Raw genomic sequence first — 12,809 nt, forward strand, 5'->3', positions numbered from 1 at the left:
TTAATGAATATGAAACTAGAATTAATAAGAAAATTGAGTAAATTCATGTGCAAGCTTGTAAGATGACCATCAAACAAGAAGTTAATTAAAAGAATAAATTAGTTAACTATTGCAAGTCTAACTTAACCCGAATAATTAATCTAGTGAATATAATTAAATTAGACAATTGGCCACTGTTTAAGTTAGTTTATTTGCTAAGGATTAGGGTAGTGAATACGAATCTAATCACTTGAATCGGTAACCAACAAAAGAATTAATCCATTGCACCATTACCTTGAAATCAACCATAGAGTTAACCAAGTTGAACTAAACAGAAGTTCCTTTCCAATTATTGAATCTAGTTAAGTCGTTATTTTCTAGTCTTAAATTAGTAATAGTTAGTAATTTTTAGTCTTGTAAAACTAGCGAAAACCCCTACTTCTTAATTAACTTAGATAAAATTAGTTTTTAATTTAATTTGCCGTTTCCTGTGATCGATACCCTGCTTATTTAGCTATACCACAATTGATAGGTTCACTGCCTTTTGTGTGTTATTTGATAATTAAAATTAGGTTTAAAACTAAGTGAGTTTGCACACATCAAGTTTTTGGCGCCGTTGCCGATGAACGGTTCTAAAATTAGTATTAAATTCTAGTTTAATCGATCCTTTGTGTGGGATTTATCTTACACAAACTTATTTACAAAGTAATTCAGTAAGTAGAATTAGTTTGAATAAAATTCTGTTTTTAGGATAACTAGAATTTTTTTTTTAGTTTTTGCTTTGAACTCGCCGAGTGCATTCGTGCCTACTCGGCGAGTACATCGCTGTTTCAGCTTTATTTTTTATTCCGTTTTTGTTCTTTTTATGCGTTTTGTTTGTTTTGTTTTGTTTTTTTTCAGTTGTTTCATGACCCGAGGATCTGATACACCTCTGGTCCCTCCTTTGGAAGACCCGGAATCCGCACTAAGAAGAAGCAATGGAAAAGCCGTTGGAGAAACCACATCTTCAAAGAACTCACCACTCAAAAACTTAAAATCCGTTTTCAGCAAGAAGAAAAGCAACAAATCAGGAGCACCCAGTGCCTCGTTGACAGTTGAAGAACCAATTCAAGAAGATATCGAGTACGAGACCGAGGAAGAAGAAGAGCATACTTACGAGCACGAAACCGATTCCGAAGAAGAGTTAGCTATCACAATGGCTAACATTGATGAAGTCCCCATGGGGGAATGGAAGAAAAGGATGCATGATGACACCGGGCCGGGACTTGTGCAACCCGCAATTCCCGCGACCGCCACTTTCGAACTAAAAGGCCATATTCTCGCCCAACTCAAGGAGATTTCTTTTTACGGGAAGGATCACGAAGACGCTTACAAGCACTTGGACGAAGTGAATGATGTGGCCGATTACTTCAACGTACCGAATGTTCCACACGAGACCCAGCTTCTTCGCATGCTTCCTGTCACATTTAAAGGAGCTGCCAAAGATTGGTTAAAGTCACTTCCTCCCGGATCGGTCACCACATGGGCCGAGATGAAAGAAGAGTTCATAGACCATTTCTGCCCGCCCTCCAAGATAGCCAAGCTAAAGAAAGCCATTTCCAACTTCGAGCAACAACCCGGAGAATCTCTTTATGAAGCTTGGGAAAGGTACAAGAGCCTACTTAGAAATTGCCCACACCATGACCTTAATAGCCAACAAGCGGTCTCCATTTTCTATGATGGAGTCAATATCACCACAAGGCAATTACTTGATTCTCAAGGCCCGCTCACAAAGAAGGCGCCCCTGGTAATTAAAGAATTCTCTAAGCACTCTAGAGAATACCACAATCCGAGAAACGAAGTAAGTCGAGGGGTAGTAAAGGTGGCAAATGATAGCATGGTGGCGGTGATAGCAAAGCTTGATAGTTTAGATCGAAGAATGACAAAAATGGATCAAACAATCCATGCTATTAGGGTAGGATGCGAAAATTGTAGAGGGCCCCATCTCACAAAGGATTGTGATTTGGATGAGAATGGAAATAAGAAAGCTCAAGTCTTTTATTCAAGTGGTGATCGATATGATGAAAATTGGCGGAAACCTAAGAAGGATTGGCTACCATACGAGGAGTATAAGAAGGAAAAGGAGGAGAAATACAAGCAGAAGGAGAGGGGACTATACCAAAAGGAAGAACCGGTAGAAAAGAAAGCCGATTTAGAAGAGTTATTCACTAGATTCATAGCCGCGTCCGAAAATGACACAATGATCACGATGCTGCCATACACGAGACCAGAAACATGCTTAGGAATCAGCAAGCATCAATTCTCAACATTGAGAAACAGCTAGGGCAGCTTGCGCATCAAGTGAATGATAGAAGACCGGGTCAACTTCCGAGTAACACCGAACCCAATCCAAGAATGGAGAATGTAAGTGTAATAACCTCCAGCAGTGAAGAAACAGTTACAGAAGCACTGAGAATCTCCCAGAAGAAGGCAGAAATGGTAGAAGAATCGGACCCAGCAAAACCCGATCCGACTCGCCGAGTCACTCCAATGGACTCGAAGAGTCCATGCGTAAATGAGAAAACTGTCAGTTCTTTGAAGCCTTATAATCCTCCTCTGCCATACCCAATCAAAGCCATGCCTGCAGAAAAAGTAGAAGCATACAGAACCTTCATGACGCATGTTAAAGCTTTACAAGTTAATGTGCCATTTGTGGAAACAATGCTACAAACACTTAAGTACTTCAACTTGCTTAAGGGCCTTTTTGCTGCTAGGAAAGATTTGGCTGAAGTCGCGGAAATATTGATGAATGAGCTACCTGAAAAGAAGGGTGATCCGGCAAAAATGGTGATTCCGTGACAATTTGGTAATGAAGTTTTCACCCGAGCATTAGCTGATTCGGGGGCAAGCATCAATTTGATGCCTTTGTCATTCTTTAAGAAGTTGAATTTACCAGAACCAAGGCCGGTGAATATGAAGATCCATTTGGCGGACAAGACGATAATTCATCCACAATGCGTTAGTGAGGATCTCCTAATAAAAGTTGACAAGTTTATTTTCCCAGTAGACTTCGTGGTAGTTGATATGAAAGAAGACCCCGAAATTCCAATTATTTTGGGGAGATCATTCTTGAACACCGCGTGTGCTTTAAGTGATATATGTGAGTCTACATTGACATTAAGGGTGGGTGATGAATCTATAATGTTTAAAGCTATTCCAGAAGCCAAGCAAGAAGAGGAAAAGAATGAAGAAATCTCAATTATCCAATTGGATGATGAGATATTACAAAGAGAGCTTGAACTTTTGCTAAAAGATGATCCAAGCAAGTTTTTGATACACTCTGAAGAAGATGTAGATGTTAACAAGGACTTGGAGGAGTTAGAAAAGCTACTGGAAGGAGCCAACTCAGAAAACACCCAAGAAGTGATGAAACCCGATCAGACTCGCCGAGTCACTTTAATGGACTCGACGAGTCCAGTCGAATTTGACAAAGACTTGGCCGACTTAAATCTGTTTGTTACTAGTTCTTCACATACCTTGGATTTAGATATTATTCATGATTCTTTAGAAGAACAAACAGCAGAAGGAGGAAAGGGAAGGAAAGTTCAATACGCCGATGTAGCATGTCTTGATACGATTCCGTTTGAAGATGGGTTGAGCACTGGAAAGGATGAAGAGACAAAGGAAAGGAGGGTGGAAGCTGATCAACCATTCACTACTAAACCTAAGGCACGAACCATCATGAAATGTGAAGTAATTAAATTTAAAGAGAAGGAGGTGCAAGAGAAGGTGAAAAAGAATGGGGTAAAGAAGAAAAAGAGGAAAAGGGAAGCCCAAGCAGCTGAGGATGTGGCTGTGAAAAGGAAAAGAGATGCATTGAAAAGGGCTTACAAGAAGAAGATTCACGCTTACAAGACCAAGTACAAATCACAAAAAGTTAGGCGTGCGTTCCCGGTGCTCGGAGATGACGAAACGTAGATAGGAAGGAGTCTAGCTAATGACTCCTTAAAAAGAAGCGCTTGGCGGGAGGCAACCCGTTATCTAGAGTTTGCTTTCTTTTACTTTTTAGTTTTTTTAATTTTTCCTTCGTTTTTAGAATTTTAATCTTCCAAATCATCGGACATGTCTGCTTGAGAGAGTGTATAGGTTAAGTGTGGGGTGAAATGATTTTAAATAAATAGCAAAATTTTGAAAATTATGAATTTTTTGTAAGAGACTCGCCGAGTCTGACCACGACTCGACGAGTCCATATGGATTTCAGAAAAAGTTTGACTTCGCGACCAGACTCGCCGAGTCTGACCCCGACTCGACGAGTCGGTATTATTTACAAAAATAAAAAATAATTTCGAAATTACTTTTACAACTGGTAACTAGGGTTTTAACCCTAAGAATCAGTTTTTCACATACACACTCGCCGTACGCCTCTCTCTAAAATTTCTCTCAAGCATTCATCTTTGTTCTTCAAGTTTTCTTCAAATTTCTCAAGTTCAATCTCAAAAGGTAACAAATTTCTTCTTGTTTTCTGTTAATAACGTGATTATAAGGCCATCTATGGTAGCAATTGCATGAAAAACCCGTTTTTGAAAAGTAGTAAATTTCTAGGGTTTTGATTTTTCATGAATTATGTTGTTTTGACTACTTGTTCTGGCCTTAATACCTTAATAGTAAGTGCCTAGACAAAACCCTTGACGAAATTTCCAGGTTTCATGGTCTAATTTTCATCGACCCGCCGACTGACTCGTGCAGTTCGCGCGACTCGTCGAGTCGAGCCTGGACTCGACGAGTCGAGTCGGGGAACATATGCAAGATGTTTGTTTTTTAATTATATTCTGTGTTTTCTGGGTTTTGTGTATTTGTTTTGCAGAAATCATGTTCAGAATGGGGCAAATTTCCAGTGGCAACCAAGGGGATTTTCCATGGCTAAACTTCCCACAAATCGAGTCCGCTTCGACATTGCGGAAATGGAAGAAGAAGCTGGCTGATATCAAGAAGAAAGAGGTCTATGTGCCCAACCGGGTAGATTGGGATTGGCTGCAGAATGTTCGCTATGAGGAGGAGTTAGCTCCTTATCTTTTGAAGGAGTTTCACCATGAAGGCGAAACAATGGTTTGTGACGGGTGGAGCCGGGTCTTTCGTATTCAAGAGCCGGTTTATTTGGAGCTTTGTTTGGAGTTTTTCTCCACGGTATCTTTCACCGGGGGAGTGGATGCTTATCATCCGTCCAGCTTCAGTTTCTGTCTTGGGGAAGAGTTTCATCAATGCTCTATGGTGGATCTTGCCTGTCGATTAGGGGTTTATGATCAGCCCTTGGTCTCAACACCCATCTTTCGGGCCTTTTTGGCACAAACCCATATGGTGTTTCCCAAAGGAGTTACGAGTACGGGCTGGTGGAATACAATTGGTAACAAGGTTTATATTCCAAAGTCCGCACAGGAAGGGAGTATTCGATCCCCAACACACCGCCTCATTTCATCCACTATCAATCAACGGAAGGATGATGACAAGGTTTCTAACCTTGACGTTTTCTATTTATGGAGCATCATTACACCTGACGTTTTTTGCAACATTCCTTGGTGTCTAGCTTCATATCTCTCGGAGGGTGCGGTCAAGGATCGCAAAACTTCCCGAATTAATGGTGGGATGTTTGTCACCCGGTTGGCCAACTCATTTGGGTTGATGAACCGCGGTGCATGGAACTTCATGACGATGATCCCTACACCTGCGTTCAATCCAATTCTTTTCCGGAGAGCGAGGATTATTGAAGATTATGATGGTGGCCATTATGCCATCCCGAATGATGATCCGGTTGTTGGTCCTGAAGCACCGGGGAGGAGGGTTCGTTCGAGGAGAGAGCGGGATATTGAGGAGGAGCCGCCGGTGATTCCGGTTGAGAATGACGAAGTACCAATGGATTGGTACAGTGTGGAGATGAGGCGACTACAGGATCAAATGGCGCGGGGCTTGAATTTTAGCAACCAATCTCATATCCGACTTTTTGACCACTTTAACATTCCACACATCAATGGTGGTAACTTTCCATATATTCCATCATGGGAAGAAGTGATAAGTGCAAGAAGAAGTGGGGCTGGAGGAAGTGGAGTAGGGCTTGATGATGATGATGAGGAGGATTGATTTTTTTTATGCATTTTTATTGAACAATTTTTAATTTTTGTGTTTGTGTTTGTTTTTTTTATTTGGTTTGTTTGATGTTTTTTAAAACTTGCTTTTGATGTTTAATTGATGTTTGATGCTTTGACAATTTTTCAGAATTGAATTAGGAGTGCTAGCTTCAAAAAGGGTTTAGAGTTATAGAATCAAAGTGAGAAAGAGAGTCAAGAAAAAGGAGCGTTAGAGTTAAAGTATTGAGTCCGGTCCTTAGAGATGTTGGCAAGGGAGTCTAGAAGTGAATAGAAAGTCTAGAGAGTTTATTGGAAGCTGGATCAGATGCAGAATTCTATTATTTTCATTCTGTGACCAACTCGTCGAGTGCACTAAACTGACTCGACGAGTCGCCCTTAATACTCATAAATGCGAAGATTTCCCAAAGTAACTCGACGAGTCTGGTATATACTCGACGAGTCGTTTGGTTTCATGTCGAAGGGGCTGCTGATTTGATGCTGATTAGAGCACCACTTGACTATTTATTCTTTCCATATTAATTCTTGAAGATCTTACACTGTTTTCCGCGTATTTGGATCAACCCACACGAGACGAGATACCCAAGGCATGGATGAGATGTTACCATGTCTAAAGTCAATTGAAGTTGGAGCTAAAATGAAATTGATCAACCTATCCACTGCTATCCCAGGGGAGTTTGTTCCAATTCCCTCTTTAGTTTCTTTTTATGTTTTTATTATGCATAATATGCAATGAGGACATTGCATCAAATAAGTGTGGGGTAGGGGGTTGATTACATATTAGAAAATTTAGAGTCTTAATTTAGGCTATTTTAAAAATTTTGCATACCAAAAGTATTACTTAGGACTTAATTTAGAAAATTTTGGTAAAGCAATTAGGATTCTATGTTAGTGTTATGTTTGATGATTGCATGATAACCCAAATGTTTAGTTGAGCCTATATATGTTCTAGTGCATTTGTGGCTTCCTTATTCCAGTGAAATCATGGGACAAAAACACAACCCTGCTCAGCCCGAGGGATGCAATATGTTTAGCAGCCTAAACTTGAAATGTATCCAGGAAGATTGTTATTGTTAGCCAATAAAGGTTGAGATTGAGCGCCCCTGCTTAAGCATGTAGGGATTTGAGTTAAAAAAGAGAGGTACATGTTTAAAAAAAAGAGAGAATTACAAGAGAAATTGTATGAATTTTGGAGCAATTAAAGTGAAGATCAAAAGATCAAAATTCCAAGAAATCCAAAAAGTTGAAGACACCCGAAAATCAAACAATAAAGGTGGTGAATTCAAAGAGATCAAAGCAAATATCAAAGAAGAGATGAATTCAAAAGAGTTCCATAGTGGTATCAAAAAGTTGTAATTCTAGATTATGTATGCTTGGGTTGCTCAATTAAAAACACCTTGAGGGTAAGAGATTTTCTACGGATGGATTCGGAGGGTTGCATAAAATGAGCATAGTTCGGGATGAGTGGGCTAGTGTTTATGAGGATTGTGAGTATTTGGAGTATGGGAGGTCTTTAGGAAAAATTTTAGACACAAATGCATGCGTTGCGGTCTTGGCATAATGGCTGGGTTAGATTGGAGTTGTTATATATGATTCTAGTATGTTTAAGATTCAGTTTTGCTTGGGGGCAAGCAAAAGACAAGTGTGGGGTATTTTGATATGTGCATAATTAGTTCATATTAAGTATACATTTTTATTCATTTATTAGCTAAATTATTGCATATTATGGACAAAAGGTACTTAAAAGTGTTAAATTATGTTTTTCAGTCCAAAGATGAAGCTCGGAAGCGAAAGGAAGCGGGAGAAACAGTTAGAAGATCGAGAATGAAATAAAGAAGAAAAACACTAAAAATGGCACCTACTCGGCGAGTCAGATCGACTACTCGGCGAGTCCAATCGAAGAATCGAGAAGATAATGACTCGGGATTCCAGAGAGTTATCACAATACGGGGAATGTGAGAGGGACTCGACGAGTCACCACTTGACTCGACGAGTCGATTCGTATATTTAAACATAATTCCACAGATCGATTGAGGGGAGTTCTGGGACGATTTAGAAGTACTTTGCTACGATTGAGAAGGCAGAAAAAACCTAGAAGACGACGAAGGAAGCTAGAATTCAATTCCGGAGAGTAATTAAGGCAAAATTTCATCATTCCACTTATTCTTTTGTTTTATCATTATGATTAAGCAACTTGACTTTGTTTGTTTGCTGTTATTTACTTTAATTATGAGCTAAAATCTTTAGACTTCTATTTGGGGATACAAAGTTGACAATATGGTTTGATTGATTGGTAGGATTAATTCCAAGTTGGTGAATTTTTGTTATTTTAGCTTGCTAAAGAACCTTGTGTGTGAATAATAATTAATTTTCTGTTAATAGGAAGATAATTGATTAGCATGAACATCTATTGATTATTGACCTCATATGCTATGTGATCACTATGCTATATGTCTAGGATTAATGAATATGAAACTAGAATTAATAAGAAAATTGAGTAAATTCATGTGCAAGCTTGTAAGATGACCATCAAACAAGAAGTTAATTAAAAGAATAAATTAGTTAACTATTGCAAGTCTAACTTAACCCGAATAATTAATCTAGAGAATATAATTAAATTAGACAATTGGCCACTGTTTAAGTTAGTTTATTTGCTAATGATTAGGGTAGTGAATACGAATCTAATCACTTGAATCAGTATTCAACAAAAGAATTAATCAATTGCACCATTACCTTGAAATCAACCATAGAGCTAACCAAGTTAAACTAAACAGAAGTTCCTTTCCAATTATTGAATCTAGTTAAGTCATTATTTTCTAGTCTTAAATTAGTAATAGTTAGTAAGTTTCTAGTCTTGTAAAACTAGAGAAAACCCCTACTTCTTAATTAACTTAGATAAAATAAGTTTTTAATTTAATTTGTCGTTCCTTGTGATCGATACCCTGCTTATTTAGCTATACCACAATTGATAGGTTCACTGCCTTTTGTGTGTTATTTGATAATTAAAAGTAGGTTTAAAACTAAGTGAGTTTGCACACATCAGTCACTTCATATCGTCACCTGTGATATAAATAAAATGAGTGGGTCAGGTTGGCAAACCTGGTGAGTACATAGGGCTTTCAACTCACAATAATATAATTATTATGTTCAATCATCAAACAATTAACCCAATTACCCATCCACATTATCTTCTTTACTCTTAAGGATTTAACCTAAGAGTCGTCTATCCTGCATTTGTTTATTTCGAAATCCCTTACTTCCAGGGTTATAGGACTGGCACTAAATCCATAGCTGCCGACGTTCGTTCGTAAAGCACTAAATCCATAGCTGCTATATCCTACTCATCGGGTACTAAATCCATAGCTACCAGTGTTCAATAGGTACTAAGTCCATAGCTACCAATTCCTAACAGGTACTAAATCCATAGCTACCATCGTCTAACTAATAGGTACTAAGTCCATAGCTACCAATTCCTAACAGGTACTAAATCCATAGCTACCAACATCTAACAGGTACTAAGTCCATAGTTACCGGTGTTCGTCCCATAGGCACTAAGTCTATAGCTTCCAATGCATACTCACGTCATCTTCTATCTCTCATCATTCATCTACCCATCTCATACTCAACATATTCGTATAAATAAAATACGTATACAGTTTAAATCCTTTAAAACATGTATAAAACGTTCATCCAGCATAGATAGCAAGTATTCAGATAATATGCACACATAGCATGTAGTTTATATAAAATACTTCATATATATGTGTACGATGAAAGGGACCATGCACTCACCTGAGTAGGTGGTGACTCGGCGCTTGGAGAGAACTTCGTTACTCTTAACACACTTTTCCTTTGGCAAAACCTAGTATCATTGCCACTAGGGTTTAGTCTAACATTCACCGCGATTAATTAGTAGTCTAGCTATGATTACTATTATATAAGCGTTAAACGATACTTATATAACCCATAATAATAGCCTAAGTACTTATTATAAGGTCCTAATAACATTACTATATTAAAACATAAGCTAAACAAAGATAGGATAGGTACAGCTCACTTACAGCGGATTTTTCTCGAAAACCAGGCTTTGCTGGAGCAGCATTCCCGAGCCAAAAGGCTCTTTTCTCGGGACTTCGAGAGCCTCGGGGCTTCCTTCGGGTGCTAAGGGGTTTACCTAGGCTTTTAGGGGGTTAGGGGGCTAGAGAGAGAAAGAATAGTTTAGGAAGGTGTGAAGAATGAGGGAACCCGACACCAATATTTATAGGGGTGCTGACTAACCTACTCGCCGAGTTGGTGCATGTGGCAAACTTCTGGTGGTGCCACGTGTCCAATTCTGGTGGTGCCACGTCACCCCCTATCGCGTATCAGCCTTCAAACTTAGAAAAATCACAACTCTCGCATACGAGCTTTGTTTTCGACGTTATTTATATCCACGCGTAGGTAAAATCAAGATCTACAACTTTCGTTTAGACTCCGTCGGCTAATTCTCGACCGATCTTAAATTTAACAGTAGGAGGCGTTTAGACTATTAAATGACCGCGAAGAATTCGTAACTCCTTCATATGAACTCCGTTTTCGTCCATCTTTTTATCGTTGAGTTCCTATTAATGAGATCTTCAACTCTCATTTAGGTCGCGTAAGGCAATAACCGCTCGAACTAAAATTCGAGTTTCGGGTCGTGCACTGCTAAGCCGAATCTTAGAAAAATCATAACTTCCTCATACAAAGTCAGATTTGGGCGTTCTTTTTATCAACGCTCTTAGTTCAATATATTCTACAACTTTTGTTTAGATTGCTAAGGCTAAATCTCGCTCTATCATAAAGTCACTATGTACGCTTCCCCGTGCCGTGCCGGTTTTGCCGTAAAACTTCGACGGGCCATAACTTCTTCGTTATAACTCGGATTTCGGCGTTCTTTATATGCACGGAAACCTTGAGACATATTATACAACTTGGTTAAGATTTTTATTCTAAAAAAATCTTTTGTCGAAAAGTCATTTTTCACCCCTATTGCCTCTAATTTGACTAGCCCGGATTTGCGGGCGTTACAATTATCTCCCCCTTAGGATGATAACGTCCCTGAATCATCAACGAAACAGGGCTCGTATAATGACTCCATATGTCATCTCTTCATCCTAGGTAATGATTATAACTTCTATATTCTTTCAAGTCTATCTCTCTGACTTATTGATTGTAAGCAGTACTCGATCCTGCACCTGCTCTCTACCTCAGGCTAGACTCCCAATTATGACCTTCAAGTCACAATCTCGATCCTTACTGGATACGAACTTGAGATGATTTCTTTTATTACTACTATGGATCGATGTGTCATATTCTAATGACCTATCGTCATATGTTGCAACACTTAGACTTAGGTCTCTTAGAGTTAAATTCTAAAACAGACTATGCCTTCCTTCATGTTCTAATGTGATATAATCACACTTTAACATTAGGCATTTCTAGCTACCAACTTCTTTAACAACTAGTGCGATATTTCTATTGATCGCTTTGATTTCAATCGTTTGGTTTAAGTCGGACGCTACATCAAACTTGGTTCTCTGAACCGCGTAACCTACTCATCGTAGTCGGAGTCAATGTGATATGACCACTAGGGTCGGGATAACAACAATCTTCTTAGTCATTACCGAAACAATGGTAATGAAATACTTGAATAAAACGAAATCAATTACTAGCTTCTTAGTACCCTTGTGACTTTCCCTGATCCAAGTGTGAGTCCTGTGCCTACGGTAGTATAGGCCTATACTACCTTTCACACCTACTCATACTCGTCCCAAGTATTGTCCCGCAGTTTCCCAAGTCACCATTCAAGAAAATCACATAACATTTTAACACACCAGATAACAAAACGAAGATTTTATTATTTCTTGAAACTATTACATAGGTGTTCAAGTTCACCCTAGACTATGCCTCTAAGAGGCTACATCATGTGGTTTTATCTATTAGGCTACTTCGTAACTCGATCTTCGGGTATAGATTCCTTATCCTTGGTTTCTCGCATTGTTTTCCGCTTCGTTGAGGATCATGTGGAATGCCCTTGGCCTTGGTGGCGTTTCTGGTCTTGCTTCTTTATTTTTCCTCGGGCAGTCTCTGGACATGTGCCCCTTGCCTCCACATCCGTAGCATACTTTATCATTATGTATGCAATCCTTGGAATAGTGACCAGTCCTTCCACACTTGTAACAAGTCACTGCTTCGTTGCACTTCCCACAATGCTTCTTCTTGCATTTATCACACCATCTCGCTTCACCTCCATCTCCTCCTCCAAGCTTTGAGAATTTTCTTTCTTTGTTGGACCTTGAAGGTCCTTCAAACTTCCGCTTCTCTCCTACCTTATCTTTTTCTAGACCATTTTCTCTTATCTGGGCCTCTACGTTCTTAGCTCCCCTAACAACTGTTTTCAAGGTAGTTGCCATTTTGACCATTGGGCCAAAGTCTGTAGGTAATCCGTTAGCAAACCTATCAATCTTGGAGAGTTTAGTAGGCACCAAGTAGGGGAATAGCTTCATCCTCTCGGTGAATGCGGTGGCATACTCATCAACATTCATCTTCCCTTTCTTCAGGTTCTGAAACTCGTTGTTCAGGTCTATCAGATCTATCTCCGAGCAGTACTGCATTTTCAACTGTTCCAAGAACTCTTCCCATGACATCCTTAAGGCTTCTCCTCATGGCATCGTATCTGCCAATAGCTTCCAC

The 12,809-nt window shown here is 39.2% G+C and overlaps 1 non-coding gene across 1 annotated transcript; it reads right to left on the bottom strand.

Annotated features, from left to right (window-relative positions):
* Positions 1-1,558: 1,558 nt before the first annotated feature.
* LOC111886129 (small nucleolar RNA R71) lies at positions 1,559-1,665 on the bottom strand. The gene has a single exon (XR_002848322.2). It is a non-coding gene; the product is annotated as a small nucleolar RNA R71 (small nucleolar RNA).
* Between the last annotated feature and the right edge of the window lie 11,144 nt (positions 1,666-12,809).

This window comes from Lactuca sativa, chromosome 1 (genome assembly GCF_002870075.4).
Source record: "Lactuca sativa cultivar Salinas chromosome 1, Lsat_Salinas_v11, whole genome shotgun sequence".
NCBI classification, from domain to species: domain Eukaryota; kingdom Viridiplantae; phylum Streptophyta; class Magnoliopsida; order Asterales; family Asteraceae; genus Lactuca; species Lactuca sativa.